The 20,954-nt window shown below is 36.7% G+C and overlaps 1 pseudogene; it reads right to left on the reverse strand.

Annotated features, from left to right (window-relative positions):
- Positions 1-3,339: 3,339 nt before the first annotated feature.
- The window catches only part of Arpc1b-ps1 (actin related protein 2/3 complex, subunit 1B, pseudogene 1), a 61,654-nt pseudogene continuing 44,039 nt past the window's right edge, over positions 3,340-20,954 (reverse strand).

Raw genomic sequence — 20,954 nt, forward strand, 5'->3', positions numbered from 1 at the left:
TTAAGTTGATATTAGACAAAAAAGTACATAATTCTCAGGATAAAATCCACAGAACTTGAGAAGGCTAACAAGTTGAAGGGGCTAAGTGAGGATGCTTCAATCCCACTTGGGAGGGAGAAGAAAACAGTCACAGGACTGGGGAAGAAAAGGGAGGGAAGGAGGAACCTGGTGGGAAATGTGATGGGGAGGGGAATAGGGGAACATGATCAGGTCTTGGTGAGTATGTGGGCTAAGTACTGAAGTACACGAATTAGGAGGTGGGGAAACTCTAGAATATATCAGAGACCTGGGAGTTGAGAGACTCTCGGGACTTAAAGGGAGGCACCTTAGATCAAATTCCCTGCAGTGGGAGAGGGAACTTGTAGAGTCCACCTTCAGTAGAATGACAAGGCATCAAGTGAGGGATGGTGTTGCCATCCTACAATCAAAAACTCTGACCAACATTGTTCCTATCTGAAAGAACTGCGCAGACAAAAATGGAGAAGAGCCTGAGGAAAAGGAAGTCCAGTGACAGTCCAAAATTGAGATCCAGCTCAGGGGGAGGCCCCAAGGCCTGACACTATTACTGATTCTATGGTGTGATTCCAAATAGTGGCCTATCATGTCTGCCCTCCAAAAGACCCAACAAGCAGCTGAGTCAGATGCAGATATTTATACCCAACCAGTGGACAGAAGCTGCTGACCCCTGTGGTTGAGTTAGGGAAAAGCTGGAAGAAGCTGAAGAGGAGGCTGGCCCTATAGGAGGACCAGCAGTTTCAACTAACCTGGACTCCCTAGTGTCTCTCAGAACCACCAACCAGGTAGCATACACCAACTGGTATGAGGCTCCCAACACATAGACAGCAGAGGACTGCTGGGTCTTGACTCAGAGAAGATGTACCTAGCTCTTGTAAAACTTGGGCCCCAAAGAGTAGGGAGGTCTGGTGGGATAGGGGTGGGGGTGGGGGATGGAGACATCCTCCTGGAGAACAGGGGAGGTATGGGATGTGGAACAGTCAGAGGTTGGACTGGGAGGGAGAAAAAGTTCAGGCTATAAATAAAGATTAAAGGGAAAAAATAAAATAAAGTAAAATAAAAATAAAAACATTAAAACCAAACCAAAACAAGTGTTATTCTCATTCATGTTGTAGGAAAATGAATAGTTACGTAGTATTTTGAATGGGAAACACAGATGATCCATAACCACAGAACTCTGATATGCATCTGATATAAACATATCATGTAAACTCCACTGTGTTCATAACCATAGTGCTAGCTGATGAGAGGGAAAATGACGCGTGTCACTAGGAAATATGATATGGGTGCAGTATAGCGTATATCTATAACAGGACAATTTCTAAGTAAAGACTATATTGGGTGCTTAAAGATTCGTTTCAAAATATATTTTCATGCTTCTGATTGTGTTTTAAGGATGGACTTCTCTACCTTATGCACAATATTTTTTATTTCTTTCTGTAATTACATCTTAAAGGATTTGAATCACGTTGACAAATATAAAAATCAAAGTAATTTTTTTAAAAAAATTAAGATATGCGCTCTTTAATCTTCTGTCTACATTTTAAAGATAAATAAATTCATTTCTTAAAGTACTATCAGTGAAGTTTGAGTATTTTCATTTTCTAGCACGTAAATAATGATGTTGTGGGATACTTGGGTCTTAGTCAGAATTGACCACTTCAGCAAATGGGTAGGATATCATGCTAATGCCCCAGAGTTTTCAGTCTTTACTCCAACTGAAAAATAATCTGTGACTAAAATTTTCACTGAAGAGGTAGAGACAGGAGGATCGCGGCCAGTTAGGCAGCACAGTTAGACGATGTCTCAAAACAAAAACAAAAACAAAATGTGAACATTATCACTTGAGTAAAGAATTTTGTGCATCCACGTGCATTAAATAAAGTTACTGCAAAATACTAATAGGAAATTTTAAAAATTAGAAATGGGGAAGTGGGAGATAGATCATATTTTATTGGTAGCCTTTTGGTGTTCTCAATATTAAAGGAAAAAGGGTTAAGCATTAAATTTTGTTGTAGAATAAAATATTAGCCGAAAAACCATTTTTAAAAAACATAGTCAGGAATCATCTCATTTATAGTTGGAAGTTTCTAGTTACACTTGTCAAATGATCCAAAATAAAAAACAGCACTCTGTGTGCTTGCTCCTAAGTGTCTTTGTATACAAAGAAAGTCAAAATATATAGGGAGTCTGAAACTAGGAAGATTTGCTGACAGCAAAAATATGGCTTAACTTTATAACCATGGTGATGGTGAGACACAGACACTATGCTTTGGAGACTATAAATTATTCATATACATTACCACCATATAAATAATGGTTTATATAATATTAACAATAAAAGTGGCTCTTTTCAGTGTAAATCCCAATCTAAGTTTGCATATCTTTTATTTGTTTGAAAAAAATCACTTAAATTTTACTTTGCACAATAAACATATTAAATATTTATATTTAATTGCACTCTTTAAAACAGCTTATAATCAGCATATGGAAAACCATTGAAATCTACATCAAATTTATTCACTGATAATTAAATATGTTTAGATTTCTAACATGAGGGATTCTTAAGGATTATTACAAAATAAAAATGTAGGCATACATTTTTAATTTTAAGTTACTAGCGACTGCATTGTATTCATAAAACAAGAGACATAAAAATCCAAAATACTTTAAGTAAAATGTGTTAATTTAACAGTTTCAATACCAAATCAAATACCAATTCAACCAAATTGATTTCACACTTTTTACCCACAGAAAGTGCATTAGTTCCTTTTAGTTGTTATGACAAAGTACTCAAGAAAAGCGACCTAAGGAAAAGGGTCGTTTTGACTGTAATCTGGGGTTGAATCCACCCTGGTGGTGCAGCTTGGAAACCCAAACAAGTCCAGCCATCGAGGCAGGAGCAGGCGGCAGTTGGACGCATTCATCCACAGTCAGGGAACAGAGGGAGGGAACTGAAACACAAGATATTTCATTTCTGCTTTGGTATCCTGTTTTTCAACACAGATTTTGCTTTGTGCTAATGGACTTCAAACTGAAATATGTTCTCCACCACACTATTCTCCCAGGTTTCTCCAATGTCTTACTGAGAAAGCCCTTTTTTTTTTTTTCAAAATTTTTTTGTGGGTGCACCAAACTTTATTGATGGTATTCAGGAGAGTAGGGAGGGCTCGCTAGCCCCCTTCTGTTATTATGGGGGTCTGGGATGGAAAGTGGGAGGGAGACTCTCAGTGATGGGGGCTGAGTTGGGATAGGGACTCCTCAGCAACTGAGGGCCTCTCTCTTGCTCTTGTGTCCTTGCTGGGGTGGGTAGTCCAGGGTTTTTTACTCCTTGGAGGCCATAAAGGCCATGAGGTCCACCACCCTGTTGCTGTAGTCATATTCCTTGTCATACCAGGAGATGAGCTTTACAAAGTTATCACTGAGAGCAATGCAAGTCCTAGCATTAAATCTGGAAGAGTAGGAGTTGCTTTTGAAGTCGCAGAAGACAACCTGGTCCTCAGTGTAGCCCAGGATGCCCGTTAGTGGGCTCTCAGACGCCTGCTTCACTATCTTCTTGATGGCGTCATACTTGGCTGGTTTCTCCAGGCAGCATGTCAGATCCACAACGGATACATTGAGAAAGAGTCATTTAAGGATCTTACTCTTACAAAGTAATGAACGTTAAATGACACCAGTAATTTTCACTAGCCTACATTTCTTTCCCAGTGAACATAGGTCTTCTGTATTTCAGATCAAAGTAGAAATGGAACTGTTGTTTTAAGGTCATGGTACCACGGTGGCACTCATCTCATTGGAGGCTGGGATTGCCACACACACACACACACACACACACACACACACACACACACACACGCACACACACACACCCAAACACTATACTGTTTCATGGATGCTGATCTACTGCATTTATCTCCCACCACATTCAGTCTTTTCAGTTCTTCTAGGTCACATTGAATAGCTGCTGTCCTCACATGATCTTGTGAAATAACAAAGGTCAGTGTCTTTACCTCTAGAAACAGGGTTCTTTTCTCCTTGGAATTCCTAGGAAGAAGCAATGCCTCTTTCCCATCTTATAGGGAAAAGAAAGGCAATTATTTCAGTGTGTGTTTTGGGCCCAAGTCCACTTGCACACGTGTTTTATTTTGAGTCAATAAAACAGTATTAGTACTAGCTATTGTCAACAATGCTTACCTGGATGCAGTGGTACATGCAGAAGCTGAGGCAACAGCAAGAGGGCAGTAGAGAGATCTTGTCTCAAAATAACAACCACGAAAATAAAATTTTATGCCAAAAACACAAAGCAAAATGTTACAAGCTTCTTAAATGGGTGAGGAAGCTAAATGGCTAACTGCAGTAGAAAAGATTTTACAGATGCAATTTAAATTTATTTTTCAAACCTGAGGACCTTGTGATGAGATTGAGTTCACTTCAAGAGTAATTTGTTAAATGGAACCTTACTAGGGTGAGGCTGCTGCTCCTGGGGTGCTTCTGAGTTCAGACAGCGTGGCAGCTGCCCTTTCTTTGCCACTATAGCAGCAAGACTCCCAGCTCTCAATAGTGGCCTTGGGATGACTGACAGGAAGCTGTGGAGAAACGCCTGAGAAAAATAACCTCTGGCTCCAAGAATCCCAGAAATGAATACAATCACTGGAAGGCATTGTTGTAATTATTTGCCAGCAATTATTGCTTGACTATTTGAGAACATGTTTTATTTAGTTAGACTATTTCTTTCTAAAAATATGGCTGTCGGTTAATTACAGAGAAATTATAAGAGAGACACCATTATTTTAAAAATTATAAGTTCAAATAATTTGTACTTATGATTCAGTAATAAAAGCCTTGCACACGACCAGAAAAGAAAGATTGCAAATTACATATTCTAATTTAATTGATTTCCTTGTCAAGGATCATTTAATAAATTTCATTTACTAATTTTATATATTTCACCAATTTACCAAACTTCGCATTAGCAGAAATGATAACCATGTCATCACAAGAGAGACCCATTGAGAAATGGAAAGTTCAAAAATATAAATATTATATGTTTAACAACAGTATACATAGATATAGATGATAGATAAATAGATTAGATAGAGATAGATAGATAGATAGATAGATAGATAGATAGATAGATAGATAGATAGATGATAGATATTATATATGGTCAAGAATCACAAAAAGCTTGCAGGATGCTGGTGATTGACTAACATTAGAATTAACTAAAGATATATATCTTCTAAAAGGATCAAGTGGGATAAGCCTCTTCTAGTTAGCTTTCTTCCCTTTTCCCCATTTCAAAAGCCAGGACATTCAGAAGTCTTCTTTTCTTTTGATCTTGCTACTCTAACTGCTTTGGATTCTGTTCATACAAATGGTTGCAGTGTGTTTCTTTCCAAAGAAGATCAGGGAGCCATTATTTTTCCTATTCAGAGGGGCTGTTGATTATTTCTACAATAGGGAGAAATCAGAGAAATGTTGTAATATGGAAATTTAAAGTTTGATTAAATAGTCTATGATTATTTCTATTCGTATATGTCCAGTAGTCAATTTAGATGACTATAACAGGAAAAATCTACAAGATGTTATAAACCAATACAGAAAGTGAAATGCAGAACTAGAATTTACAGACTGTTCTCTCTTAAATGGCTGCTGCTACCTCCAAGGATCTAGGTGCCCATGGGCTAACCTAAATTGGGATGATATTTGGTTTAGAAAGCATTTACCTGAACTTGGTAACCTTTTTATTTTATGATGTTGACCACAGGACAAGATAAAATAAACTATATTCAGGATATCAGGAACAGGGAAACCTGTAGGCAGATGTCTCCAAAATAGGAATGGCTCCCAAGAGTACCACGTACCCCATGATGTTAAATGAGGTTGCCCCCAAACAGGAGCAATTATTTCATGATGAGAGCCAAATTGACCCCTCAAGGGACAGTGAGAAGCAGCGGGAATTCACAGTTCCCAGAATCAGACTTGTGGTAATGATCAAACCACCTTTGATCCATGACTGTTAACTATTCATACTTCCTGTCCAAACTCTTTGTCCCTTTCCCATTTAAACCTGAATCACTTCTCTGAGAACGAAAGCCCCCTAACCTCAGCCTACTCCCACTTGCCAGAATAGCTAATGAATAAATTCATTTCTCTCCATCCCTTACCTTTTTTTTTTCAGTAAGTTTAAGGAGAGTGATCAGATATGCTGTGTTGAGATTCCCTAAGATCACATCCCATTCTGGCCTACAGCACTGTCAAAAAATCTATTGACTATTTAAAAGTAAATAAAGATAAAGTAAACTATTGTACTATATGGGGATAAAAAGATTAATATTGCTAAATACAAAACACACTATTCATTAAAGAGATGATTCTATTTGGTACATTATAATTATGTCATCTCTAATCATCTGAGAATGTGTGAGAAATGAAGAAGCCACTAGGAATGTAAAAACAGTTTCAGCTTCAGACTTTATCTGAGTGTCATGAATCATGAAAAATAATTGATCAAACTTCTTTCCACACACAACACATTCTGTCTCTTGGTCAGCCAGCCTAGGTAAAATATATAAACATTTCTTACTAACCTTTGCTCTTTTTGGAAGTACGAAGATTAGATAAAGATTCTTCTCAAATGAATCAATTTTGAGTGTTGTTGGGAAATGTAGTTCACAACAAAACTTCTATAAAACCTCAAAGTTTTCATTTGAAGCATCATTTAATCTGGAATGTGATGTTAGTCTCAATCCCATAATCATTGAAAAGAGAAAAATAAATTTTCCCACTTTCTATAATTCAGGAGGCACAATCCGCTGCCTACATTTTCTCCATGAAAGCAATGACTAGCTCTCAACTGGACGCTGGTGTTTATCAGGCAAAGCTCATGCTGAATCAAATTGCCAATAGGATTGATCCTCTAGGTGAGCTAACTGGATTAAGAGAGTAACTGCAATATATATATATATATATATATATATATATATATTTTTACCACACAAACAGTACTAGCGTGAGCTTCTTGTCAACAGTAAGTTCATAATTTTAGATTTTCTGAAAGAAAAGCTAGTTTTTTTTTGTATGAATGGTTAATTTTATAGACCTGGTTCCCTGAAAAAATAGTTATTTAATTTTAATAAGACCTCTATGTATTAAAGAAGCAAAGATAGGATTTACATGCTCTCCAATGTAAAGTATTTAAGAAGGGATATAAGATAAAGTCTACTGGAGACGTATTAAAAAATGGGGGAATAGTTGCCTTTATATTTGATCTGTACCTATACTAATAATGGTGTCAGAATTCCACACTAGTTGGATATATTAAGTCAGTCTCTGCACAACTAACTCTATTTTCTTAATTTCTTTTAATAGGGAGGGGTGTATCATAATTTACTTTCTCAATATTTATTCAAATAACATTTACACCACATAAATGAGATATAAATATAAGGGGCTCTGAATACTATATCTTTAATAATAATAAATAATTGAACCCCACATATGATAACCCAGAAGTATCATTATTTATGTTAATCCTGAGTGTAGCAACAAGAAATTGGAGAGACAGTAGTAAGCTGTGCATTCAGACCAAGAAAGCAGACAATAGCACAGGGTGCTTGTCTCAGATAAATCAAATGGGTTTCTCTGGATTTTTTCTTCCCTGGAACCACTTCCTTTAAAGGTTTAAAATGTAGCAAATACCAGTCTATAGGCGAAAGCAAGGAAAGGAAGGAAGGAAGGGAGGATGGAAGGAAGAAAGGGTGAAAGAAATAAAGAAAACAAGTAGAAATTACAGAAAAGAGTGTAATGCCAGTGTCTGCTGGTTCTGTAAATATACTATTATACTCAGTGAAAATAAGTCACTACCTTGAGAACCACAATTTAATCTCTTTAAAGTAATCTGTAATTTAAAAAGACCCTTGTATCTCTTAAAAATTAAGACAAATGAATTCACAAGCAACCATTGGAAACTAATGTTTCTCTTCTGCAAGAGAGCTACTTCCCTGAAGCTAAGAAGAGGTAAGATTGGGAAAGATTAGACTGAACAAGAGTATTTATAGAATTGAAGGCAGTATTTTAATGCACCAGATATAAGAAATAAATAGACAATGGTCTAAAGCCAAGGAGCAATTATTCCCTGTGGCTAAGGTTAGGATAAGGCTTGATTTTAAATAGGTGATATCAGAAACCTAGATGGAATATCCCCTTTCCTTTCATTACAATAGAAACAGTACTGCTAATGGTAGAGAAGACACTTGCTCAAGCTGCACAGGACGGCTTGCCTTCAAAGTTATACAAAGCAAACCAACTCAACCAAAATAATGGCTTTTAAACTAATTAAAAACAAAACTTGTTATCCTCTTTATGCGCTGAAAAAACTCTAATTGGAAACTGCAAGTCTTCTAACATCTGTTAAATGCTTTGTCACATGATCCAAAGTGAGAAGTTGCTTAACATATTTTTTCTTACACATTTTAATGTCCCCAAACACGACTGTTCTATTCTCCCGTAATTTCTTTCTATCCATTGAGCTCCCAATTAAAACTATTTATAACAACTAATTTCTAAAATTTTGTTGCTGTTCTATCTAGGTTAAGAATTTTTTTCCAATTAATTTTTTTAATTTTGAAAATAGCAAAACAGTTTTATAATTTTTTATTAGCAAATGAGAAATTTATATAAAAAAACTTTCATACCCAAAATAAACTTAATGCAACCTAAATTCTATTTGTCTGTAACTAAGGTTCCATTACCTCAAATCATGTTAATTAATATACTGGTCCTCAAACATAATAGAATATTTGAAAGCAAGGAAAATAAATGTTTTAGAAACAGCAAACTGGAGGACACATTCTGATACAGCTGAGATCTTGCAATTATGAAAATAGATACTGTCAAAAATCAGTCACAATAGCATATTGGTATATCCCTAGATCAGCCTCACTTAGTCCCCGACAGAGAAGCTTGATTTTGGAAATTAATTCAGAGACCCACAACTGGATAATGTGCAGAGTCTGAGAGACTTCAGAAGACTCAGCCCTAACTGTGATGTCTTTATCAAATCCCTTGCAGTGGTTAACACTTCACTGGAGAAGCTCCATTTAGTGATGTTCCATTGGAGAAAATCAATTTTATATTTCACCAGGTAATAATTGCTTATAGTTTCCTGATTAGAGGTAAGTCATTGTGTCTACTTCCTCTTCTCAGTGCTAAGATTTGTCTTCTTGACTTGTACAGGTCTTACGTGGTTTCATATTTGATAGTCTTTGTGATTTCATATTTGTTTCAGTCTTCTTGTGTCTAGAAGATACTATTTCCCTGAAATCAGCCATTACCTCTGGCTTTTACACTCTTTGGCCTACAGGATAGGACCCAGGCCCACGGTTAGTTGACCAACACAAAAGAGATTTTATGGTTATTGTGAGTTTTGTTTGTTTGTTTTCTGTTTTTTTTATTCTTTTGATACTTTTTGCTGTATTTTTTCTTACAATTTGTTTTCCTTCTCACTGTTTTGCATTTCTCTCTCTCTCTCTCTCTCTCTCTCTCTCTCTCTCTCTCTCTCTCTGTGTGTGTGTGTGTGTGTGTGTGTGTGTGTGTGTGTGTGTGTGTGTGTGTGTGTTTTGAGAGAGAAAGGAGAGCTTCCTGCTCTTCCAGAGAAAACAAATTTGGTTGACAAAATCCACTTTAGCCAGTTTACCCTTTCTGTAACTCTTGATCGCTGACACCCAACACTGGCTCTGGTGTCCTGGTGCTTAATCCTATGGAAACTTGATGACCTAAAGAAGAGAGATTCTGGCAAAGGTTAGGGTCAGTAGGTGGGTGGGAGAGTATCCTTTCATAGGCAGGGGGTAGGGAGTAATGGGATGAAGAAATTGGACCATGAACAGGGTAACTTTTGAAATGTAAATAAATAAAATAGTTTAATAAATGTAAATAGAAGATCTAAAACTTGTAAGATGATTTTAACATGTACAATTTATCTGATTAGAATACCCTTGGGAGGGAATAGGGAGGCAAAGTTTAGAACAGAGGCTGAAGGAACGCCCATTCAGAGCCTGCCCCACATGTGGTTCATACATATACAGCCACAAAACCAGATACGATGGATGAAGCAAAGAAGTGCAGGCCGACAGGAACCGGATGTAGATCTCTCCTGAGAGACGCAGGCATAATATGACAAAAACATAGGCGAATGCCAGCAGCAAACCACGGAACTGAGAATGGAACCCCTGTTGAAGGAATCAGAGAAAGGACTGAAAGAGCTTGAAGGGGCTCGAGACCCCATATGCAATGCAACAATGCCAAGCAACCAGAGCTTCCAGGGACTAAGCCACTACCTAAAGACTATACATGGACTGACCCTGGACTCTGACCTCATAGGTAGCAATGAATAGCCTACTAAGAGCACCAGTGGAAGGGGAAGCCCTTGGTCCTGCTAAGACTGAACCTCCAGTAAACAGCATTGTTGTGGGGAGGGCGGTAATGGAGGAAGGATGGGGAGGGGAACACCCATAGGGAAAGGGAGGGGAAGGTTTAGGGGGATGTGGCCTGGAAACTGGGAAAGGTAATAACAATTGAAATGTAAATAAGAATTACCCAATTTAATAAAGATGGAGAAAAAAAGAACAGAAGAAGATGAAGAGGAGGAGTAGGAGGAGGAGGAGGAAGAAGAAGGGGAAGGGGAAGGGAAGAAGGGGAAGGGGAAGGGAAGAAGGGGAATGGGAAGGGAAGAAGGGGAAGGGAAGAAGGGGAAGGGAAGAAGGGGAAGGGGAAGGGAAAGCAGAAGGGGAAAAGAGGAACAAGAAGAAGAAGAAGAAGAAGAAGAAGAAGAAGAAGAAGAAGAAGAAGAAGAAGAAGAAGAACAACAACAACAACAACAACAACAACAACAACAACAACAACAACAAGAACAAGAAGAACAATAAAAAAGGAAGAAGGAGGAGGAGGAGAAAGAGGAGGAATATAGTAGATGCTTTGAAAGAATTGGAGTAATGACCAATGGGTTTTATTTTTAGCCATACGATACTTGTTTACTACAAAAAAATATCAACCCATATACTAAATATTAACATAAAAGTCTATTACAATATCAACTAATTTTTAAAAAGAATGAAAACCTGAGTCACCATTCATGAGTGTATTAGCAACATGAAAGGAAAATAGAAGGTAAATGTGTGTGCTATGTGTAGGAGTCTCTATTACAGAGCATATACTTTTAAAGTTCACTGACATATATAATGAAACTAGGGAGATATTGTTATTTTTAATCCAGAAGCAAAGATTGAGCTTAGAGTGTTGCTACATAGGTGTTTTGCTGCTAAGCTATATGCCCAGCCCTCATTATTACTAATAGATAAAAATGTGCTGTGTGAATTTTCTACTCCCAACAACAGTTTTCTATTAGCAGAAGTGAAGAGAGAATAATCAGCACTGTGAAGAAGGTCACCAGAATCAAACTTACATTGCACTATTGATTACCCTCCTTTATAGAATTATAGATAATCATTATCCTAAAATGTTTTTACTATGTCATGAAGGATACAACACAGTGATAAGAAATACATTAATATTAAAATGACAAAACTTTTCAAATGAACAAAAATGAATTTAAAAGACTTTTTATTTTGTAAAATAAAATAAGAAAATATTTTTGATAGCACACTGTGAGAAGATAACAAAAATATTTTACGGTTATGTTAAAATGCAGACAAAATAATGGAATGATTTTAATAGTTTCAGAGTTAAAAGTAATAATATTTTTCTTCAAAATATTTCAAAATATTGTGTCTTTCCTATACAAAATGCTAGATCTTACGCTTTGGGTCAATTTTATAAAAAGATAATATTATAGCATAAAGAGTTTCTAATGGTCCCAGAAATTTTATAAAGAAACTTTTAGTATCACCAATTATGATAACATTGAGTAGAATTAAATAATTTGTATATGAAAAAGTAAAACTTCTCACACACAGGGACAAAGAAAGGGAAGAAGACAGACAGATACACACACAAAAAGAAAGAGAGGGAGAGAGAAGGGGGAGAGAGAGAGAGAAAGAGAGGGAGAGAGAAGGGGGAGAGAGAGGGGGGAGGAGAGATTCTTTGATTGAACATAAGACAAAGTAGTGTGACTAGGAAATGGTTAATCTTGGAAGTACACACTTACTTGTTTTACATGTGAACACTTTGTCTGACTGTGTGTATGTATGTATATACACTATGTGAATTCCTGGTTCCCACAGAGGATGGAAAAGAGAGCCTTACATGCAAAAACTGAAACTAAAAATAGTTTTAAGGCACCACGTGGGTGCTGGTATCTGATCCTTGTTCTTTTACAGAGGCAATGAGTAGTCTTAAGACTTGAGTCATCTCTTTAGCTCTAGAAATATGGTGATTACATAAGACTTGGGAAAGAGAAAAAATGACACCGCCAACTATTGGTTTTGTTGTTGTTGCTGTTTTGTGTTTTTTTTATTATTTTTACAACAAGATTTAAATAAAATTTAAATATAAATAAAATTGATAAATTGTGAACTCTCTTTCTCTAAGGTTCTATCTGTCATGCTTGTTTACATTTTAACTTACCTATAGCAAAGCTAATGGTAAAAGAACAAAAAAACCAAAGAAAACATAGAAGACAGAAACAGTAATAGCCAATAACACATAGCCAACAGAGAAATTACTATGAATCAAAATGCATTAGAGTTTATATCATCGATTTTCTCTTATAAATTACATTACATCTTGAATGGCACATTTATCCTGTCAATTGAAAAAATATTTTAGAAATTGTGTACTGTGTTCACAAGGGTATGATAAAATGTACAGTTTCATTACTCAGTGATAGTAAAGTAAAACATTGTCAGGAGTGCAATTTTAAAATATTGATATTTCTTGTAAAATAGAAATCTAAATTTCACAAGACATACTCTAGATATTTAAACTAAAAATTAAAGCAATTAGTTATATAAACAAATATTCATCTAATTGTATTATTGTAAGATATAAGAACATAGTAACATAAAAATGAAATGACATCCAGTCTATCTGTTCCCCTGAGATAAGGCTGAGACACAGATATCAGTACCAAAATCTGTTCCTGAGAGAGCTGGACTCCCAGGAGCACTGTTATTCCTAAGTCACAGGTGAGACTGACACCTTCTGCTCCAATAACTGACGAAAGAGGGACCTGCCAGGTTTGGCAGGATTGCTACACACCAAGGATAATAGGCTCACAGATTCACAGGGTCACAGACTCACAGGAGGGGACAATCTCCAGTCAGAGAAAGCAAAACCAACTAACCTCAGACATAAGCAAATGGCAAAAGGCAAGAACAAGTATCTAATAAACAGAAACCAAAGCTACTAGGAATAATCAGAACCCAGTTCTCACACCATACCAAAAAATCTTGGATGTACCAATACACTGGAAAGGCAAGATTTGGATTTAAAATTACATCTTATGATGATGATAGAGGAGCTTAAGAAGGACAAAAATAACTCCCTTACAGAAATACAGGAGAATGAAGGTAAATAGGTAGAAGCACTTAAAAAGGGAACACAAATCTCCCATAAAGAATTACAGAAAAATACAACCAAACAGGTGGAGGTATAGGAAAAAAAATCCAGGATCTAAAAATGGAAATAGAACCAATAAAGAAATCACAAAGGGAGACAACCCTGGAGGTAGAAAACCTAGGGAAGAGATCAGTAACATTGACACTGTAAGGATGCACTTCTTGTCATCTGCAGTATTGTATGGATTTGGTGACTGTATACAGAACTGGGTCCCCAATGGAGGAATTAGAGAAAGGACTGAAGGAGCTGAATTGGTGTGCAACCCCATAGGAAGAACAACAATATCATTCAACCACAACCCCCAGAGATCCCAGGGTCTAAACTACCAACCAAAGAGTACACCTGGATTGACCTATGGCTCCAACTGCATATGTGACAGAGCACGGCCTTATTGGGCATCAATGGGAGGAGAGCCCCTTGGTCCTGTGAAGGCTTGATGCCCCAGATTAGAATGCCAAGGCAAGGAGGTAGGTGTGGGTGGGTAAATAGTGGAGCACCCTCATAGAAGCAGGGTAAAAGGGATGGAATAGAGGATTTCCGGTGGGCAAACTGGGAATGGGGAAAACATTTGAAATGTAAATAATTAAAATTTTGTATTTAAAAAAGGGAATGAAATAAAATTCTAGACAAAAAATTCCCAATGAAAATTAAAATTGTAGTAAAAATATGATTTATCTATGCAAATTAATATTAAAAGAAGTAAAAATTTTAATAAATTCTATGCAGATAAGCATGTTTTTTGAGGTGTGCAATAATGTTTCATAATATAAGATATAATGAAATATGGTCCACTTCTTCCAATGCTGAGCTGAATTATAAAAGAGGTACAACAGATGGATATATAATACATATTTTATGTTTTTATGTCCAGATAACTGGTCTTAGAATTGCATTAAGCAGTGATACACATAATCAGTATCTTCAATTAATTAGGAGATGATTTATAAGTTTTATTTGTAATTTGTGTGTATTTATGAATTTATTATAATATTTTTTCTAAATTTTATAAAAAGAACACCAGGTTTATAACATTGATAATAAGAAATCAAAAACGTTTAAATTGAATCTTTATATTTTATTTTGTATTGAATTATGCACACCAAATGTGAGGGGGGGAAGGAAGCTATCAGGAGAAAGGTCAGGGTTTTATATCTTGCTCCCACAGAATCTTCAAATATTTGGTCATGATTCCCAAGTGTTTGCTAAAGCAGTTCTGAACAGAGAAGTACAACAGTAGGTCAAATCCTTGAAATAACAACAGACAGGGCACCACAGGGAACTGGCTGGGTCCACTGATATCTTAGTAAAAGGAAGCAAAGGCATGCTTAGAACATTTTTACATAAAACAACTGGGGAAACACCATCTTTGAAGAATCTTGTCTTTGGATGTAATCAAACATAGACTGTCTTAAAGAGAGAGGAAATATCAAGCCAGCATTCATGATGCTTCCATGCACTGTGCAAGTTAAGCTGAAGAAAAATGTGCTGAATGTATGCACCTTTTTCAGAGCCAGTGCATGCAAAGTGGTCAGTTGGAATTGTCACAATAATGCTTTGCCGAATTCTACTCTTGATAGTTCATTTTTTACCATATATTTTTGAATATCCTATGTTTTAAATGTTTATTATGAAGTTATTTTATTTCTCTTACAGGCCACAAAAATATCTGTTTAATATAAACAGATCTCATTGGAAAATAAGGTTTAAAATAATGTGTGAATAACATATATATAATTTGTATATACACTTAATTACTAGCAGGGTCACAGAATCATAAGTTCTTTTTTCACTTTTAAGATTTTAGTTAAATATAATTAAATCACTTTCTCCATTCTTTTTGTGTTTACCAACTCCCCCTATGTCCATTTCCTTACTTTCCCTCTCTTCCATGTCATTTCCTTTCTCATACTGATGACTACTTTTCAATTTATATTAAATCTCAAGCCAGACAAAGTCTCAGCAAGCAGAGAGGAGGTGGGATGGAAGTCCCAAATCTGGGTAAGGAAATATTTGCAGCTGACAACTTTGGGGAGAATGAGTCACTTTTCTTTAAGGAGGTGTGTTTAAAGTGTTTTCAAATGACTATCACCTAAATAAAAACAGGATTATTTAACTGCACAAAGACCATTATGAAAAGCTATACAGTAAAACTTTCTAACTTAAATATATAGTCAAAAGCATAACATCTTTCTGTTTAACTTCAGCTTAACCAAATTTATTGATTATATACAAATGATTAATGACAAAAGTTTATTTTCAACACATAGACCGTCTTCCAAAAGTAATATTTGAAATATGTACCTCAAAATTAAACAGTTATGTAGGTACTCAAATTTCTATATCACACATAAAGGCAATTGTTTTATATGCATAAAGTTTTTTTATAGATAAGCAACCATGGTCATGGGGATCTGTAAGCTAACTATAGGAGACACATAAATAAGAATATTGATACCTATTAAGAAAATTGTGGTTCCTCAGAAATTTGGACATAGTACTACCTGAGGCCCCAGCTATAAAACTCCTGGGCATATACGCAAAAGATGCTCCAACATAGAACAAGGACACATGCTCCACTATGTTCATAACAGCCTTATTTATAGTAGACCAAAGCTAGAAAGAACCCAGATGTCCTTCGACAGAGAAATGGATACCGAAAATGTGGTACATCTACACAATGGAATACTACACAGCTATTAAAAGCAATGGCTTCATGAAATTCTTAAGCAAATGGATGGAAATAGAAAATATCATCCTGAGTGATATATCCCAGTCCCAAAAGAATACACATGGTATGCACTCACTGATAAGTGGAATTAACCCAAAATCTTCACATACTTAAGAAAAACTCCCAGATCATATGAAACTCAAGATGAAGGAAGACCAAAATGTGAATGCTTCATTCCTTCTTATAAGGAGGAACAAAATACTCATGGGAGGAAATTCAGGGTCAAAGACTGGAGCAGGGACTGAAGAAAAGGTCATGCAGAGACTGCCCCATCTGGGGATCCATCCCATATGTGGCCACCAAACCCATCACTATTGCTGATGCAACAAAGTTCTTGCCATGAGGAGCCTTACATGGATGTCTCCTGAGAAGCTCTCCCAGAGCCCTATTGATAAAGATGGGGATGCTTGCAGCTAACCATCAGTCATGGACATGGAGACCCCCATAGAGGTGTTAGAGAGAAGACTGAAGGAGCTGAAGGGGACTGCAACCCCATAGGAAGAACAGCAATATCAACCAACCAGACCCCACCAGAACTCCCAGGGCTAAAACCACCACCAGTGAATATAGTTGGAGGGACCCATGGCTCCAGTCACATATGTAACAGATGTTGTCATTGTCCAACATAAATAGGAGGGAAAGTCCTTGTTCCTGTCAAGTCTTGTTTTCCCAATGTAGAGGAATGCCAGGGCATTGAGGTGGGAGTGGGTGGGTGGAAATGGGAGCATTCTCATAAAAGCAGGAGAAGGGGTGCAAGGAGATAATATTTGAAATGTTAATACATAAAAATCCAAGAAAAATAAAATTAAAAAATGTTAGAACTGAAAAACAAGAAAATTGTGATCATTTTTCATTTTTGAAATATTAATATGTATGATGGAGTGATGGCTCACTGCTTAGTAGCACTTATTGTTGTTCCTGAAGGGGACTGGACTTGGAATTCTAGCACCTTTAGCATATTGATCACTATTGATTATAACTCTATATCCAGAGGATCTGATTCCTACTTTGTGTCACTTGCCTCACCTGTTAATCATATTATATCTTATAAATTTGTTAGCCAGAACATTCCATACATAGGACATACATAGCTTTAATATGAGCAGGTCATGCATGTGAGTTTCTGTGTGTACAACCAATAACGAGAAGATCACTTAGTGATCCATTTCTCAACATCTACCCATTTTACTAATTGATATACTGCCATATGTATCTGTATGTTTTTTCCTTGTTTGCAAGACATTTTTGAGTATCATAAGACTTCATCTTAGCATTAGTTTGGTAAAGGAACAAAAAGAACATGAGTTCAATAATTGCACAAGTATTATTTGAAACTGTTTTGAAAATAAATTATTTCAAAAAAACATTTGGTTTGTCAAAAGTATAAAGGCTTTGTTAGGTATAGCACTTCTGCAGTATGCTGCTATCAGAATGATTTCCTTAAATAGTGAATTGACATGTAGTGAGTGATATGTCAGGACATAAAGCCTATTATCAGCCTTACCAATGTTCAACCATTTATAGTTTTACATCAAGAGGAAAAATGAAGAGGGTACACATTTGCTTATTTCCCTTTCAGTAACTATTTGTTGAACCAAATCTCTTGGATACTGAGTATACATCACTACATCATGATTTCTGATCATCAATGAGTCCTTCATAATTTGAGAAAATTTCTAGTTTTGGCTTGGTGTGTGTGTGTGTGTGTGTGTGTGTGTGTGTGTGTGTGTGTGTGTGTGCTCTACATTTTTCAATTAGCCCTGGCTTTTCTTCTACATTGATTGTAAAAGCTTACCAGAAAAACAGCATAGTGTGTCAACTGGAAAACATTTCTAAAATCATTGTAGAGGACAAACAAAGAGAAATAACACTTAAAGGGTAGTGTAAAGCTCAGATCATAGCAGTAACTGTTTTAGTACACCAAAAAGATAGTGACAGTTGATAATAATTACATATAACCTCATATATGAGGAATGTTATTGAGGAAGGTTGTTAACATATAAATGATGGCAAACACGAAATGGTTAATATATTAATTTAATGGTATACTCACTCTACAATGCAAACCTATAGAAATATACCACATTACACCCTGTAAATAAATATAATTCATGTACAATAAACAAAAGCCAAATGAACAAAAGTTGTCACGAAATTATTTTGGGTAAAGAAATCATGTAGTACCCTAGAGCAGTTGACTCTCAACCTTTCTAATTGGTTCTGCAGGCCTTCATACACTTACTCAACCTGTTATGCTGAGCCCCACCCATAAAATGAATTTTGTCGCTACTTCATAACTGTAATTTTGCTACTGTTATGAATCATATGTAAATATTCTTAGAGATAGAGGTTTGCCAAGGCTCATGACCCAAAACTTCAGAACTACTTCCCTAGCATATGAAACAAATACTTTTACAGGGATAGGGGTGGGAGACACAAACCTTATAGGGCTCATTTCTGTGAGAGTTAAACAGGTCAATTTTATTAGCTCCAGTGAAATCTAAAGCTGAAAGAAGATGAAATCAAGGATGAGCATGATTCAAGAACTGAGATTACTGACAGTTCTGATGGAACAGACTGACGTTTGAACTGTCCTACTTCCTTGACATTTTCCATATAAGGTATTTGGGAGATATTTCTGTAAAGTACCAGAGAGGGGACTATTAGTCTTGCAGGACATGTGGGTTTTCTTACAACAAAAATGTAGTCTCGGTCAATATGAAAATACAGGGCTTTCACAGTGTTCCAAACAAACTTTAGGTCTCAGAACAGCCTGCTGTCCAGAGCTGATCTGTACATATGACCGCAAAAAACTGATGTTTTTGACCATCATGATGACAATTATGACTTTACCAGTGTCTTTTTTATTATTTACATAGAAATTATTGCAAATTAATTTGAAGTTTAATAACTTTGAAACAATCTGGGTTTACTGACAGTCAACTAATACAGAAGGAGATAGTTATAATAGAAAATAAAAAAGGCCTAATTTTTTTTTTTAAGTTTTTCTTTTTTTTTTTTTTTTTATTAACTTGAGTATTTCTTATATACATTTCGAGTGTTATTCCCTTTCCCGGTTTCCGGGCAAACATCCCCCTCCCCCCTCCCCTTCCTTATGGGTGTTCCCCTCCCAACCCTCCCACCATTGCCGCCCTCCCCCCATAGACTAGTTCACTGGGGGTTCAGTCTTAGCAGGACCCAGGGCTTCCCCTTCCACTGGTGCTCTTACTAGGATATTCATTGCTACCTATGGGGTCAGAGTCCAGGGTCAGTCCATGTATAGTCTTTAGGTAGTGGCTTAGTCCCTGGAAGCTCTGGTTGCTTGGCATTGTTGTACTTTTGGGGTCTCGAGCCCCTTCAAGCTCTTCCAGTTCTTTCTCTGATTCCTTCAATAGGGGACCTATTCTCAGTTCAGTGGTTTGCTGCTGGCATTCGCCTCTGTATTTGCTGTATTCTGGCTGTGTCTCTCAGGAGCGATCTACATCCGGCTCCTGTCGGTCTGCACTTCTTTGCTTCATCCATCTTGTCTAATTGGGTGGCTGTATATGTATGGGCCAAATGTGGGACAGGCTCTGAATGGGTGTTCCTTCAGTCTCTGTTTTAATCTTTGCCTCTCCCTTCCCTGCCAAGGGTATTCTTTTTCCTCATTTAAAGAAGGAGTGAAGCATTCACATTTTGATCATCCGTCTTGAGTTTCATTTGTTCTAGGGATCTAGGGTAATTCAAGCATTTGGGCTAATAGCCACTTATCAATGAGTGCATACCATGTATGTCTTTCTGTGATTGGGTTAGTTCACTCAGGATGATATTTTCCAGTTCCAACCATTTGCCTACGAATTTCATAAACTCGTTGTTTTTGATAGCTGAGTAGTATTCCATTGTGTAGATGTACCACATTTTCTGTATCCATTCATCTGTTGAAGGGCATCTGGGTTCTTTCCATTTTCTGGCTATTATAAATAAGGCTGCGATGAACATAGTGGAGCACGTGTCTCTTTTATAAGTTGAGGCATCTTTTGGGTATATGCCCAAGAGAGGTATAGCTGGATCCTCAGGCAGTTCAATGTCCAATTTTCTGAGGAACCTCCAGACTGATTTCCAGAATGGTTTTACCAGTCTGCAATCCCACCAACAATGGAGGAGTGTTCCTCTTTCTCCACAACCTCGCCAGCATCTGCTGTCACCTGAGTTTTTGATCTTAGCCAATCGCACTGGTGTGAGGTGAAATCTCAGGGTTGTTTTGATTTGCATTTCCCTTATGACTAAAGATGTTGAACATTTCTTTAGGTGTTTCTCAGCCATTCGGCATTCCTCAGCTGTGAATTCTTTGTTTAGCTCTGAACCCCATTTTTTAATAGGGTTATTTGTTTCCCTGCGGTCTAACTTCTTGAGTTCTTTGTATATTTTGGATATAAGGCCTCTATCTGTTGTAGGGTTGGTAAAGATCTTTTCCCAATCTGTTGGTTGCCGTTTTGTCCTAACCACAGTGTCCTTTGCCTTACAGAAGCTTTGCAGTTTTATGAGATCCCATTTGTCAATTCTTGATCTTAGAGCATAAGCCATTGGTGTTTTGTTCAGGAAATTTTTTCCAGTGCCCATGTGTTCCAGATGCTTCCCTAGTTTTTCTTCTATTAGT

Source organism: Rattus norvegicus, chromosome 13 (assembly GCF_021556685.1).
Source record: "Rattus norvegicus strain SHRSP/BbbUtx chromosome 13, alternate assembly SHRSP_T2T, whole genome shotgun sequence".
Lineage (NCBI taxonomy): Eukaryota > Metazoa > Chordata > Mammalia > Rodentia > Muridae > Rattus > Rattus norvegicus.